This window comes from Siphateles boraxobius, unplaced genomic scaffold, assembly GCF_051911475.1.
Source record: "Siphateles boraxobius isolate OS27281-9 unplaced genomic scaffold, OSU_SipBor_1 41, whole genome shotgun sequence".
NCBI lineage: Eukaryota > Metazoa > Chordata > Actinopteri > Cypriniformes > Leuciscidae > Siphateles > Siphateles boraxobius.
Window position 1 is genome coordinate 6,905,580 of NW_027509042.1, and position 13,250 is coordinate 6,918,829.

The following is a 13,250-nucleotide window of genomic DNA, read 5'->3' on the forward strand; positions in this document are numbered from 1 at the left end:
TTGCTTTTCATATCTCTCTGCATGAACCCCCCCAAATGATATCTCTTTAATATCTCCAAATCTGGTTTGTTGGGAAAGTGCATGGAGATATTTTCTAAAGTTTCTTCTTAAACTTTTTTTCTCCTAATCTATCTATCCATCCATCCATCCATCCATCCATCCATCCATCCATCTATCCATCTATCTATCTATAGTATGTATCATCTAATTTATTAATTCTACATTCTTACATTCAAATTGCATGTCTGCATCATGTTTGTTATGTCAAATTCAGGAATTGAAATCTATTGTGCTATTCACATAAATTTAGTATGTCAACACTTTTTTAATTTGTTTCAGTTTTTAGACTTCCTAATAGAGAAATATCTGAGACTAAATCGGTACTCAAGCCCAACATAAGCCCTGAGATATGAGAGAGCAACCTATAAGCTATACAATTTTCCTCTAGGTTTGGTTCACGACGAGTGAAGCAGACTTTAAAGTGTTAGACTTTCTGTAGACCTTGCACAAGTTTCCAGGAGTGTTTTGAACAGATGTTGTTGTTTCTCAGGTATAGCTGTGGTTCCATGGCAGTTTCACTGAAAGCATTAATGAGGCTAGTCAGCATGAAGGCTTTATGATTCAATTCACAGGCAATATCTGTCTGCGGCACTTGTTTGTGTATTTTTGCTTGTCTTTCGCACATTTTTCCCTCATACAAAGGTTTTATCTGCTCACCAGACACTTTTAACTGTCTTTTTTTTCTTTTCTTTTTGAATCAATTTCATTGTTTTGCAGCTTGTTCGTGTCAGAGCACTGTGTTAGCATTCACTGTCAAGTAAAACCCATGCCAGTGTCAAAAGTTTAGTTAACTTGATGAGGAGGTATTAAACAGCATTAACAAAACTGTATAGAGTACCATGGTACTGCCGTGAATGGTACCATGCTTTTTGGACATTCTTTGAAACACTCTGGAGTATTTTGTAAATACCATGCCTCATGAATATGGTGTCATTCAATATTATGATGTACAGTATATCAAAATCTGAAATCACTTTCCCTGGTATCCTCTTATTATTATTTTTTTGTAAGTAGTTGACCACAAAATTTATTTTGTTATTTACACCATTATATTTTACTACTAAAATATAAAATTTGATTACTTCATTAACATACAGTGACATTAAAAATCCTTAGTCCCTATTGAAAATGTGGGGTTAAAAATAAAAATCTAAAAATAAGCTTTTTTAGGATTTTGAAAATTGTAATGCTATGGGATTATAATAAATAAAATATTAGAGCAAAAAGAGACAAAAATGCAGAGACATTCTCATGTACATATTCATGATTTTCACTCAAATATTTATGCTGATAATATAATTTGAAATGAAATGTATTCATTTTGAAAAGAAAGCAAACATTGCAGACTCTCAGACTTCTGGACCTGAATCTGTGCCTTGTAATGTTTTCTGAGGACCTGTTATAGGTCCCTATTAAGTCTTGTTTTTGTTTTTGGAATAGGTTTTCAGGCTTGAATGCTAAAAAAACACATTATTTGTTCACATATTTTACTTTGTTGCAGCTTAGTTCCTGTCTCTATGAAGCCCCTCCTTCCGAAAAGCGCAATGTGTTCCGATTGGTCGGCTGGACCAGTGTGTTGTGATTGGTCAAACTTTGTGAGCATGTTTCAGAAATATCACGTGCCTCATCACAACCGCAAGTTTCAACACAGTACTAACCCTTTTTTTTTTTTTTTTTTGTATGCAGTTTTTATTTTATTTTGCTGGAATTCTTTTAATGAGGAATATTGTGACGTGTTCGTTCCCAGAAGAAAACTCAAGTCTACAATAAAGGCGTTTCAGGGAGTTCAGAAACAGATATAGAGAATAACTCTCTTTGCAGTGACTTTGTGGTTTTTAACTTTGCAAACCTTTGTAATGCTCAAATAGCAACATTACACACTAAAAAAGTAGAAAATGTAAAAAGCATAATACGTTTTTTTTAACAGTTCCTCAATTGGAGCTGTTAACGTGTAAGTCATCTTTAGGACAATCCCACCACTATCACCAAGCACTGCTAACAGGCTGTGCACATGAAAGCAGTTCACTAGCTTTTCTTAGCTAAGGCTTTAATGTTCTTTTAAAATTTGTGAAGCATCGTAAGGGATTTTAGTCTGCGTGTTTGTGCTTCTTTTGAGCCAAGCCAGAATGCACTCGAACCTTTCATGCTCTCACAATAATTTCTATACCAGAAGTATTCTGCAGGCTTTACCTCTTTACCTTTTCCCTCTTTTAAACCCATTTTCATAGCAAAAGCAAATCAAAGCTTGGCAGCTGCTGGAATAATTATAGATTGCCCAAAAAGCACATCTAAAATCTATTTGAGGATTGACACATTTGTTTTTATGTGGAATATTTAAAGTTAATGCAATAAGTATGAAAAATAAGTGTTACAAAATGTGTAGGAGACATTTATGCATGCTATGGATTGCTTTCTGCTTAGCAAAAGGATGGTCAGCCTAATTTCATTCTCTAATTCACGTTTTCTAGTTTGACATTATTCAGTTTGGAAACACACTAAGTCGGTCTTTGTTGGTAATTTTCCCAATTTAGGCATGTAATGTGCAAATCAGCATTGTTTATGTGCATGCCAATGACCTATAAAGGATCTCGCTATCTTTATTGGCGGATGGATAAAATAACAGAACTCCACCTAACAATATATTGATCTCAAGAACCTAATAAAGAGCAGGTCTAACTTTTTGCCTTCAGAAAACCTTCCAACAATCTTGAGGGAAATATTGCACAATCCTTCGAAGTAGAAAAGCCTCCAGTTCTGTGAGGGATGAAGAAAGTAGGAGTTTATTTCTCGCTTTGAGCTCCAGAACTGCATTCCAGGGGGTAATTCTCTATCGAAAGCTCTACAGTATATGACATGATGAGACTGTGATTGTGTTTACATGTACACCAATAATGCAAATTTTCAACAACAACAAGAATCGAACAAAACTCTTCACTCCTGTTTACATGACATTTTCATCATTCTGATTATTCGCTATTTAAGAGTGGTTCATTTTACCGCCATTCTTCACATACCCCAATGCACAGCACAAATGATGAACTCACATACAGTGTGTTACTGGCCACTATTTTGATCCACTTACGTCAAATGCAAAACACATTTTCTATGGACGTACAGTGGTGGTCAGAATTAATGGCACCCCTGGTAGACATGATCAAAAATGTCTGTAAAGAATAAATCTGCATTGTTTATCCTTTTGATCTTTCATTCAAAAAATTCGCTAAAATCGAACCTTTCATTGAAGTAAAAGAATTGAAAGTGGGGGTAAATCACATTATGAAATAAATGCTTTTCACCAAAACACACTGGCCATAATTATTGGCTCCCTGTTATTAAATACTTTTTGCAACCTCCTTTTGCCAATATATATATATATTTTTTTCATCTGACCATAGAATCCAGTCCCTTTTGAAGTTCCAGTCGTGTCTGACAACTGAATATGCTGGAGTTTGTTATTGGGTGAGCGAGGAGGATTTTGAAACCCTCCCAAACAACATGTGGTGATGTAGGGGTTGTTTGATATATTTTTTTAGGCTTTCTGACCCCCAAGACTCAAGTAATTTCTGCAATTCTCCATCTGTGATCCTTGAAGAGTTTTTGGCCACTCAAACTTTCCTCCTCACCGTGCATTAAGAAAACAGTGAGACACGTCCTCTTCCTGGCAGATTCGTAACATCTTTAGTTGATTGGAACTTCTTAATTATTGCCCTGATGTTAGAAATGGGGATTTTCCCATTTTTTAAGCTATTTTCTTACAGCCACTTTCTATTTTGTAATGCTCAACAATCTTTTGATGCACATCATAACTATATTCTTCGGTTTTATTAATTGTGATGGATGATTAAGGGAATTTGGCCTTTGTGTTTCCTCATATTTAAACTCCTGTAAAACAATAAGTCATAGCTAGACAATTTCATGTTCCTAGTCACCCTGGTGTACAAAAAAAAAGGTAAATATTAATGTTAAATATAAATTATAAACTCGTAAATAATTCTAGAGGTGCCAATAATTGTGGCCAACATATTTTATAGAAAAACATTTATTACATAATGGGATGAAATAAATACCAATAACAATACAGATTTATTTTTACGGGCATTTTTTATCATATTTACCAGGGGTGCCATTAATTCTGACCACCACTTTATTAGATATTCTGAGCTGTTATGAACATAGCAATACCGCTGCAATGGGGTTGCCTTGCCTACACTGCAGTCATGTTCTTCGCATTCGAGCACATGCATACTTTGGTTACTCAGGGCGCTAATAATAATGCGATTAAGGTGTTTACGTGCCTGTTTATTGCGATTAAAATCGGTGTACATCACATAGCTCTGGGGTCCTTCATTTCAGAGTCACACTCAGGACCTTCGGGTCCAAATGGGCCGGAAGGGTGGGATTCATATTTATTAAAAGAAAATCATAATTTTTTTTTTTTTACTTGTTTTTTATAATATTTTTTCTTTTCTTTTTTGGTGTTTTGATTTTTATGATTTATAATTAATATTTATGCAATAAATATGACCCATTTCCCCCCAGTTTTCCCCCCATTGAATATAATAGAAAATTATTTAAAAAATTTTTTTTTTTTTTAAGCTGTATTTCATTTTAGAGTCAAGCCTAGACCTCATGAAAGCAATTTTTGAAAAGAGATGGATGCCATCTGGTGGACAAACTGAGCATTTTAAAAATGCAAAACACATAGGTAATCTGAATTTATTGGTTTGTTTATGTATAAAAGTGTGTTTATGTGTGTGTGTGTGTGGATGTGTCTGTTTTGCACTCTTGATGTTTTATAGATTCACCCTTCACTGTTGTGTGCTTTTTTTCTGGATCGTGGCTGATTTGTAGATTGCACGCACAAAAAAACTCGGTATTTTCACATTTTAGCCAATTTGCCAATGATTTCCTATCCGGGTCCATTTGGACCCGAAGGTCCTGAGTGTGACAATTTTTTTTACAACCTCTTAGATTATTCAAATCCTGTCCCCAATTTTTTTGGATGTTCATATACCAAGTACCAAAAAAGTCACCAAATTTCAGACCATTCCGATGAAGCTATGATTTAAAAAAATAATAATATTTAAATCCTTCGGGTCCATTTGGACCGAAGGACCCCAGAGGGTTAATCCGATTATGGTAACTATGATTAAGCATAATCGAATTAGTTTAATCTAAGTATTGTGTTTACATGAGGCAAAGTTTAATCGCAATATTGGAAAAAAAATATATAGTTTACTTAAAGTTTCAAGCTCTACCATCTAAAAGTTTGGGGTCAATAACATATACTTTTATTCAGCATGGATGCATTAAATTTACCAAAATTGACAATAAGTACTTTTCTAATGTTACAAAAATTTCTATTTCAAATCAAATGTTTTTTGAACCTTTTATTCAACAAAAAATCATAAAAACACTTCACACACTTTCCAGAAAAATATTAAGTACTACAACTGTTTTCAACATTGAGATTAAGAGACTTCTTTCAAAAACAAAATCATACCAACCCCAAACTTTTGAATGTGCCTTTTTCAAATGCACACAATGCATGTTAGTTTTTTAAATTTAAAGATTAAGTGTGTCATGTGTAATATTCAGCATCGCTACCAGCACCAAAATGTAGGAGTAAATATTTTCTGCCGTCAAAGTTAACACGTGAACGCTTGCAATACATTTTTGTCCAGTTTAATGCATTAAAATACTTAACGCAATAAATTCAGCATCCGTAAATTTTTGTCATCCTTTGGCTAGCTTTACATTATATGATCTGCTCTTATTCATGCAAATGCTTATAAACCATTAAAGTGTGACAAGACAAAAGAGAACGTGCTGCCTGTGAATGTCCTGTCTATGTGACACACACACACGACGCACATAAAGACGCGCGCCAGTATCGTGCGCACAGACAGCGAGCCAGAATACAGTTCTCTTTTGCTTTTGACCGAACAATAACACACAAAATTATGCCTAAATGTCCATTTTGTCGAGTATCCTCATAACATAAGAGCAGTCTTAAATGAGTTAAAGTCTTAAATGAACGTAAAGAGTTGTGAGAGAATGAGGCACGTGTGAGATATGCATCATGCGCAGCAGCGGCTGGTCTTAAAGGGACAGCAGCCAATAATGCTCTGTCGGTAAAGTTAAACACTACTCACTACTCTTTACTATATAACTTTTGTAGCTTTAATAAGGATTAGTCTATATTTAATCTATAAATGTATGCAGTTCAGACGTAAGTGTTTTTAATTGCGATTAATCGCAGAAAAAAATTGTGATTAATCAAGTTAATTTTTTTAATCGATTGACAGCACTAGTAATTATATAATGTGACATGTGCAACGTATACTTATTCAACCATTTTGGTTTAACTGCAATCAGTTCAGACAGAGAGAAACAGATTTATAGGTATATTTTATACTTTTTCTCATAGCTCCATAGGAGTCTAGAATTTACTCCTAATAGAAGGTTATGTGTCTTTGTGTTGGCCTTGGATAAAGACAGTATCCATATAGCAGTGCTGTAATAAATTTCAGCTTTGTGAAACTTTTAATATAAAGTTTTTGTTGAGTTTTTTTCATTAAGGTGCAGAAAAAGTCTCTGAGACTGTACTTTTTAGCTTTCGTTTTGGCCTTTTGCCACTGAGATAAATATAGTAAGGGCAGGAAGTGATGGGGAGGAAGATATTAGTGTTTCTCCTGAAATCCTTTTGACGACAAATATAATAAGATCATAAAAGAGAATTTGATGAAAATTGTTTAAATTGAAAAAGATCTTTTATGAAGACACAATAAAGGCTTTTTTTCCACAGGAGAAACATCTGAAAAGCAGGAATCTTAAGAAAATGTCTCCATTTGCTTACTATTTAGTCTCACTGCTGTCGAGGAGAAACAATTGAGGTAAAAGCGTGCTCATTTTCCTTCCCTGTTCGATGGTTTGAGCCGGATATAAACTTGCATTTCCCACATAAGCTCTATAAATTAACATAAACTATGTTTTAGATGAGGTAAAACATTTTTTAAAAATGATTATTAGGTGTTCAAGCATGAAGTGCTGAAAACCTATTGTAATTGCTATTTGGAAAAAAAAAATTCCCCTAAAACGCATCGTGCAAGCCAAACCGTAAGGCCCAGAGACTTGAAACTTGGCCAGATGGTAGGCCACACGTTTGGGGAGAACCTATCAGAGTATGATCCCGATTGGCCCATAGGTGGCGCTACAGCAACCAAAAGTACTAAATTGCTCACAACTCATCGACCGTTGGTCCTAGCCTCAAGCTTTTTACACCACTGTGATCCTTGGCTCAAGACGGACAAAATGTATTGCTACAATTTCGATTTCGGCAAGAAAAAATTTCCGCTATGTCGAATTTTGTCCAAAACTGCGAACTAGTCCCTGGTCTTTCGCCCGATCGGAACCAAACCAGTCTAGGCCTATTCTCTGGACTCTCTAGATCAATAATTATCGAAAAAAAAAGTTGAAATTTTGCATTTGGGTGGCTGTAACAGGGTCATTTAGAAAAGGTGCGGGGCAAAATACAGTCAAAAGCCCATAAATCCTAAACGAAAAGTCAAAACTTCACAAAAATATTTGAGCATATGCGTCACAACATGGTGAAGAAGCATGCAAAGTTTCATGGAGATCGGACCATAGGTGGCGCTATAACTGTTAAAAAGCTTCAAAACCATATATTTCCTATGGTAAATTGCCTACATTAGCTGTAAATGGTCTTTTCCATCTATGATCATATAATATTCATATCATAATGTTCAAAACCAGTGCAGTACAATACTCTGGACTCTCTAGATCAATAATTGTCAGAAAATGTTGAACTTCTGCATTTGCATGACTTTAATAGGGTCACTTCAAAATGTGGCCTGTATGTGTGTGTGTGTGTGTTTATGTGTGTGTGTTTATGTGTGTGTGTTTATGTGTGTGTGTAAGTATATGTCTAAATAAGAGTGCAAAATCACCTGTCAAAACACTTTATTAATAAGTATAATGGCCAGCAGAGGGCAGTAGAAGACCACTTATTGGCTCAGTTTCATTTTGACAGACTTGATTTTCACCACTATTCTGCACTAAAGCAAACCTGTTTTTCCATGTGAACTATTATAAGACAATCATTTTTTTGTCAGTTTATCACTTCATTAATATTGACACTTCACACTAATGCTAGCAATGTGGTAAATCATGGTAAATCACGATAGAAACATGGTAAATCATAGTAAATAATACTATTACATGGTTTATCATGGCAAATCAAGCTAGCAATGTGATGAATCATGGTAAATCATGCTACAATCCTGGTAAATCATTCTAGAATGTGGTATATCATGGTAAATCATCCGATAGATAATATGGTAAATCATGGTAAACTGGTAAATCATGCTAGAATCATATTAAATCATACTACAATGTGTTCAATTGTGGTAAACCATGCTAGAAGAGGGTAAATCATAGTGAATCATACTAGAACTTGGCATATCATGGTAAACAATGGTAAATCATGCTAGATTCAAGGTAAATCATACTGGAACATGGTAAATCATGAAAAAACACACTAAAATTTGGTATATCATGGTAAATCATGCTAAATCAAGGTCTATTCCATGTATGATGTCAGTGGTTAAATACTTGCTACATGAAACTTAATGTCTTTTGATGCTTTTGAGCTTAACTGCCTTAACTGCCTTAACTGCTTGAACACCGATAAATGCTGCTTGCAGCTTTAATTATTATTATTATTGGGTTTTTTTTTTACGTTTAGCGACTATTCAGCCCATCTACTTTCAAGTTCTACACAGAACCTGTGAAGGGTTCTGTCAGGCATTCATATAGATCCTTTGACCATGGGAACATTTTATGGATTTAGTTTTAACTCAATCCAATTCAGCTTGTAAACATACTTTATTACTAGAAAAACATGAAATTGTGACCCCATTTTGTAACAATGCAATAAAAATCAAGGATCTCTGATTTGTTAATTTTCTATAACCTTTTTTTAACTGGCAAAAGTACAATGACTACATTTACATTTACATTTATCTGAAGCTTTTATCCGAAGCGACTTACAATTGCTATATTTCAGAGGTCGCACGCCTCTGGAGCAATTAGGGGTTAAGTGTCTTGCTCAGGGACAACTTGGTGTCTCAAAGTGGATTCGAACCTGGGTCTCTCACACCAACGGCATGTGTCTTATCCACTGCGCCATCACCACACCTACAAAGAAAAGTTTTCAAATGTTTTTACTGAACAACTTAATTTTACTTTGTAATAAATATAAACCAATTTTGATTTTGATGGCTGCAAAGCAGTGCAAAAAAGTTGGGACCGAGGCATGTTTACTACTGTGTTACATCATCTTTCCTTTTAATTAAACTTTTTAATCTTTTTGAGAATTGAGGATATACATTATTGCAGTTACAAGGCTGCTCAACAGTCCATGTCTGATTCTATTTTTCATGATAGGCCATACATTTTCAATAGGACAGATCTGGACTGAAGGCAGGCACTCAAGGACATCCCTTCTGTGAGTGTCCACAAAACCACTCTGATGTAGCACATGTAGAACGAGGCCTGGCATTGTCTTGCGTCCCAGGAAAGATGTCATATTGATGGCAGTAAACGTCTCTGTACGATCCCAGTATATAATAGAATATATATATATATATATATATATATATATATATATATATATATATATATATATATATATATATTAGGGCTGGGAAAAGATTAATCGCGATTAATCGCATCCAAAATAAAAGTTTGTGTTTACATAATATATGTGTGTGCACTGTGTATAATTATTTTGTATATATATTAATACACACACAGGCATGTATATATTTAAGAAATATTTTCATGTATATACTGTATATATTTATTTATAATTTATATTATATATAAATATAAATATTTTATATATAAATATAAAAAAATACTTATATGTATACATGCATGTGTGTGTATTTATGTATACAAAATGATTATACACAGTGCACACACATATATTATGTAAACACAAACTTTTATTTTGGATGCTATTAATCGCGATTAATCTTTTCCCAGCCCTAATATATATATATATATATATATATATACATATATATATATATATATATATATATATATATATATATATATATAAATGATGATGACTAAATGAACGTGTTAAACAAAATAAATGGTTCACTTATTTGACAATAAGTGTGCGATTAATCGCATTAAAGGTTACGATTAATTGTGATATACATTGTTTAATCTTTTGACAGCCCTAATACATATATAAACACAAACAATAATTCTAACAAAAAAAGGAATATCAGGCAAGCATATATACAATAAAAGCATTGAAGAGAAATAAATAAATAAATAAAGGGGGGTGAGGAACTAAGATGAATTTGTTTCCTCAACATATTTCTTTCAAAAACTTTTGTCTCATTGTGAACGGAGTCTTTTCCATCACTTTCAGTTCATAAGAATTACTCGTCTAGCCAGTAAAGTTGCAAAGGCTTCACTGTCGGCCTGTAATGTGTTTAATTTCACAGCTTCTGGCAGAATGACCAAACAATGCTGTTAAAAGAGTTGGGGTCTATTGGAAAAGAAAAAATAACAGAAAAACACCTGAAGACTTTCCCCCAGAAAATCAGAGCGTTTGGGACACGACCAGAACGAGTGCAGTAATGTAGTGAGTTCAGTTGCTCAGCGAAGGCAGGTAGGATCAAGATCAGGAAACATTTTTGCTTAATTTAGAATATTTAGTATCCTTTTTGGCATCTTTAAAATGGAGTCAAGAACCCTAGAGTTCTATACAGAACCCTATTAAACCTTTTTTCTAAGAGTGTAAGAGTGTGTGAGATTGCTAACACTTTTATTCTTTTGCTGATGCAGTTTGTTCATGCTTGACATATGCTGTTATAATTTTTGACTCAGTTCCATGTGACAACAAATAAAGTTGCTATTGTCATGACAGATGCGCCTGCAATTCTGGCACTGGCAATATGATCTTTTTTGGGACTCAGTTCAGTACCACGCGTTGCTTTATATAAAGGACATATCAGAGTGCTAACTGTCAGGTCTGTTCAATGGCTGAGACATTACCGCTAATTGCCTGTCAACATAATGTGACCCACCTTTGCAGCTGCATTTGTAAATGACTTCATAATTAAACTCTTTATAAATTCAGATAAATACTTAAAGGTAGTTTTTAAATGTAATTAGATTTATTATGAAGCCAAAAAGACTCAATATGCACAGCTAGGTGTGGATTCAGCTGGGGAAAGAGCCTAGGAACCGACTGTACAGCTTGCAAGGTGAGATTTGATTATGGTTTATTTAAAATGTGTGTGTGTGTGGAGGTATTTTTCAAAAGGGACAGATAATATGCCACACTGCAGGGACTCCCCCAGGAGGTACGGGCACGCATCATTACTCATATTTTCCCTCTCATATTCTTCCAGGATTTCATTTTCTTCTGCCAGTATTCTCTCGTTTCCTCTCCCTCTCTCTCTCTCTCCTCTGTCTCTCTCTTTCCCTCCTCTTTTCTCTTGCTATATCTGAGCAAATATCCACTTTGTGCTAAAAAGAGAGTATCTGTGTTTGACAGCTCACTGTTGTCCCAGCATGCTATTATTACAGGTGCAGTTTGTGTATTTTGTTTACTTGAACAGTTCAACATTTTAGAGTCAATTCTGGGTCAGTTCAGTTCCATTTTTAACTGCATATTTCATAACTATTGATGCACCAATCATGATGTTTCCGATTGTCTTTTTTTCTTTTTTCTTTTTTTAATCATGATCCAAACAAAGATGCTACACACATGTAGCATGAGCAGTCGTTTTTTATTTGTATAATTTTAAGATTTAAAGCAAAAACAGAATGGTCTAACTTTAGCTTTGTGAAATTATGCTTTATGCATGTTTTATGCATACCTGCATTAAACAAAGATTGACTGAATGAAAATTCAAATTCCCTCTGACATTTGATAGGGGTTATGGAATAGCAGCGATATACAATTTCCTTGTTTACCACAGTACACAAAGCACTGATGCACTTATAAACACTTCCACTCCAGAGGAAAGGAAAATGCCATTGAAGCTTTTTTGAAGACCCTTCAGAGATACATTCATATAAACCCCATCCCCAATTCAATATTTATATTTTTCTTCCAATATGTCAAGCTTCGCGAACAGTGAGCCTTTTCTGCGTTCGTCTTCAGCATGTCCCGTCTCTGGCCTATGTTAACGTCCTGCTTACAGACTTCATAATATTTCCACACAAATCACATTTTGGGATGTGATTGTAATGCATTTTGTGTGCAAGTCAGAAACAGAGCAGCCAAAATAAAAAAATAAAAAAACACAGTTGCCGAATGCGGGTTTGGACTTGGAGCAAAAACTAACTGGCTCTGACTGTTGGCCGGTTGACCTGTGCATATTTATAACTTAAAATGTTTTAAACTCTTAATGCAGGATTATGAGCCAGCTAAGGATTTCAGTGGTCATTACTAGTCAAAAAGTGTGAAAATGTAGCACCATGACAGCCTGTTGTGGTTGGGTGTTAAAAAAAAAGTCAGCTCTACATTCCCCAGCATCATTTTTCTGAGTCCCTGGCAACCTCCTGTGATTGATGTGTCAAGATGGCCAACATAGATGGTAATGCAAGACGAGCCCTCATAATTTGCAATGATAAATCGCTAAGACAGGAACCAATTTGTGTGAGAAATCCAGCTCCTATATCATCCTCAAATCTTTTTGTGGCAAAGTGCCTGTCCTCACTGGGAAAACAAGTTTTATTAAGAATTCAAATTAGATAGGATCTGTTTAACATAATGCAATATTGCTCAACAGAAGGAGATGCTTAGAATGATCTCACATGTTCTCTGGTTACTCAGAGAAAGGAGCATATAGAGCATCCAAAAGAGGATTTGTCTTCTGGGCTGTTTATATGTGGAAGGAAGTGAATGAGTGTTTGGAGAAATGATGCAGTAGCAGAACTGATGCAGTGATTTTGAAGATGCAGTATCATATATACACCAAAAAAAATGAAATGGATAAAAATCTGGGATTTCTTCTTGCTATATTAGCAAATATCCACTATATAATGCAAGTATATTTATTATATGTAACAAACACAAAACAAATACAGGCAAAATTACGATTTTCACCATTTCATGTTCATTACATAGA

General features: G+C 34.6%; 1 protein-coding gene across 2 annotated transcripts in view; it reads left to right on the forward strand.

The window, feature by feature from the left end:
- ca16b (carbonic anhydrase XVI b) overlaps positions 1–13,250 on the forward strand; it is a 90,033-nt gene that overhangs the window by 23,675 nt on the left and 53,108 nt on the right. The gene's annotated exons all lie outside the window — the stretch shown is intronic.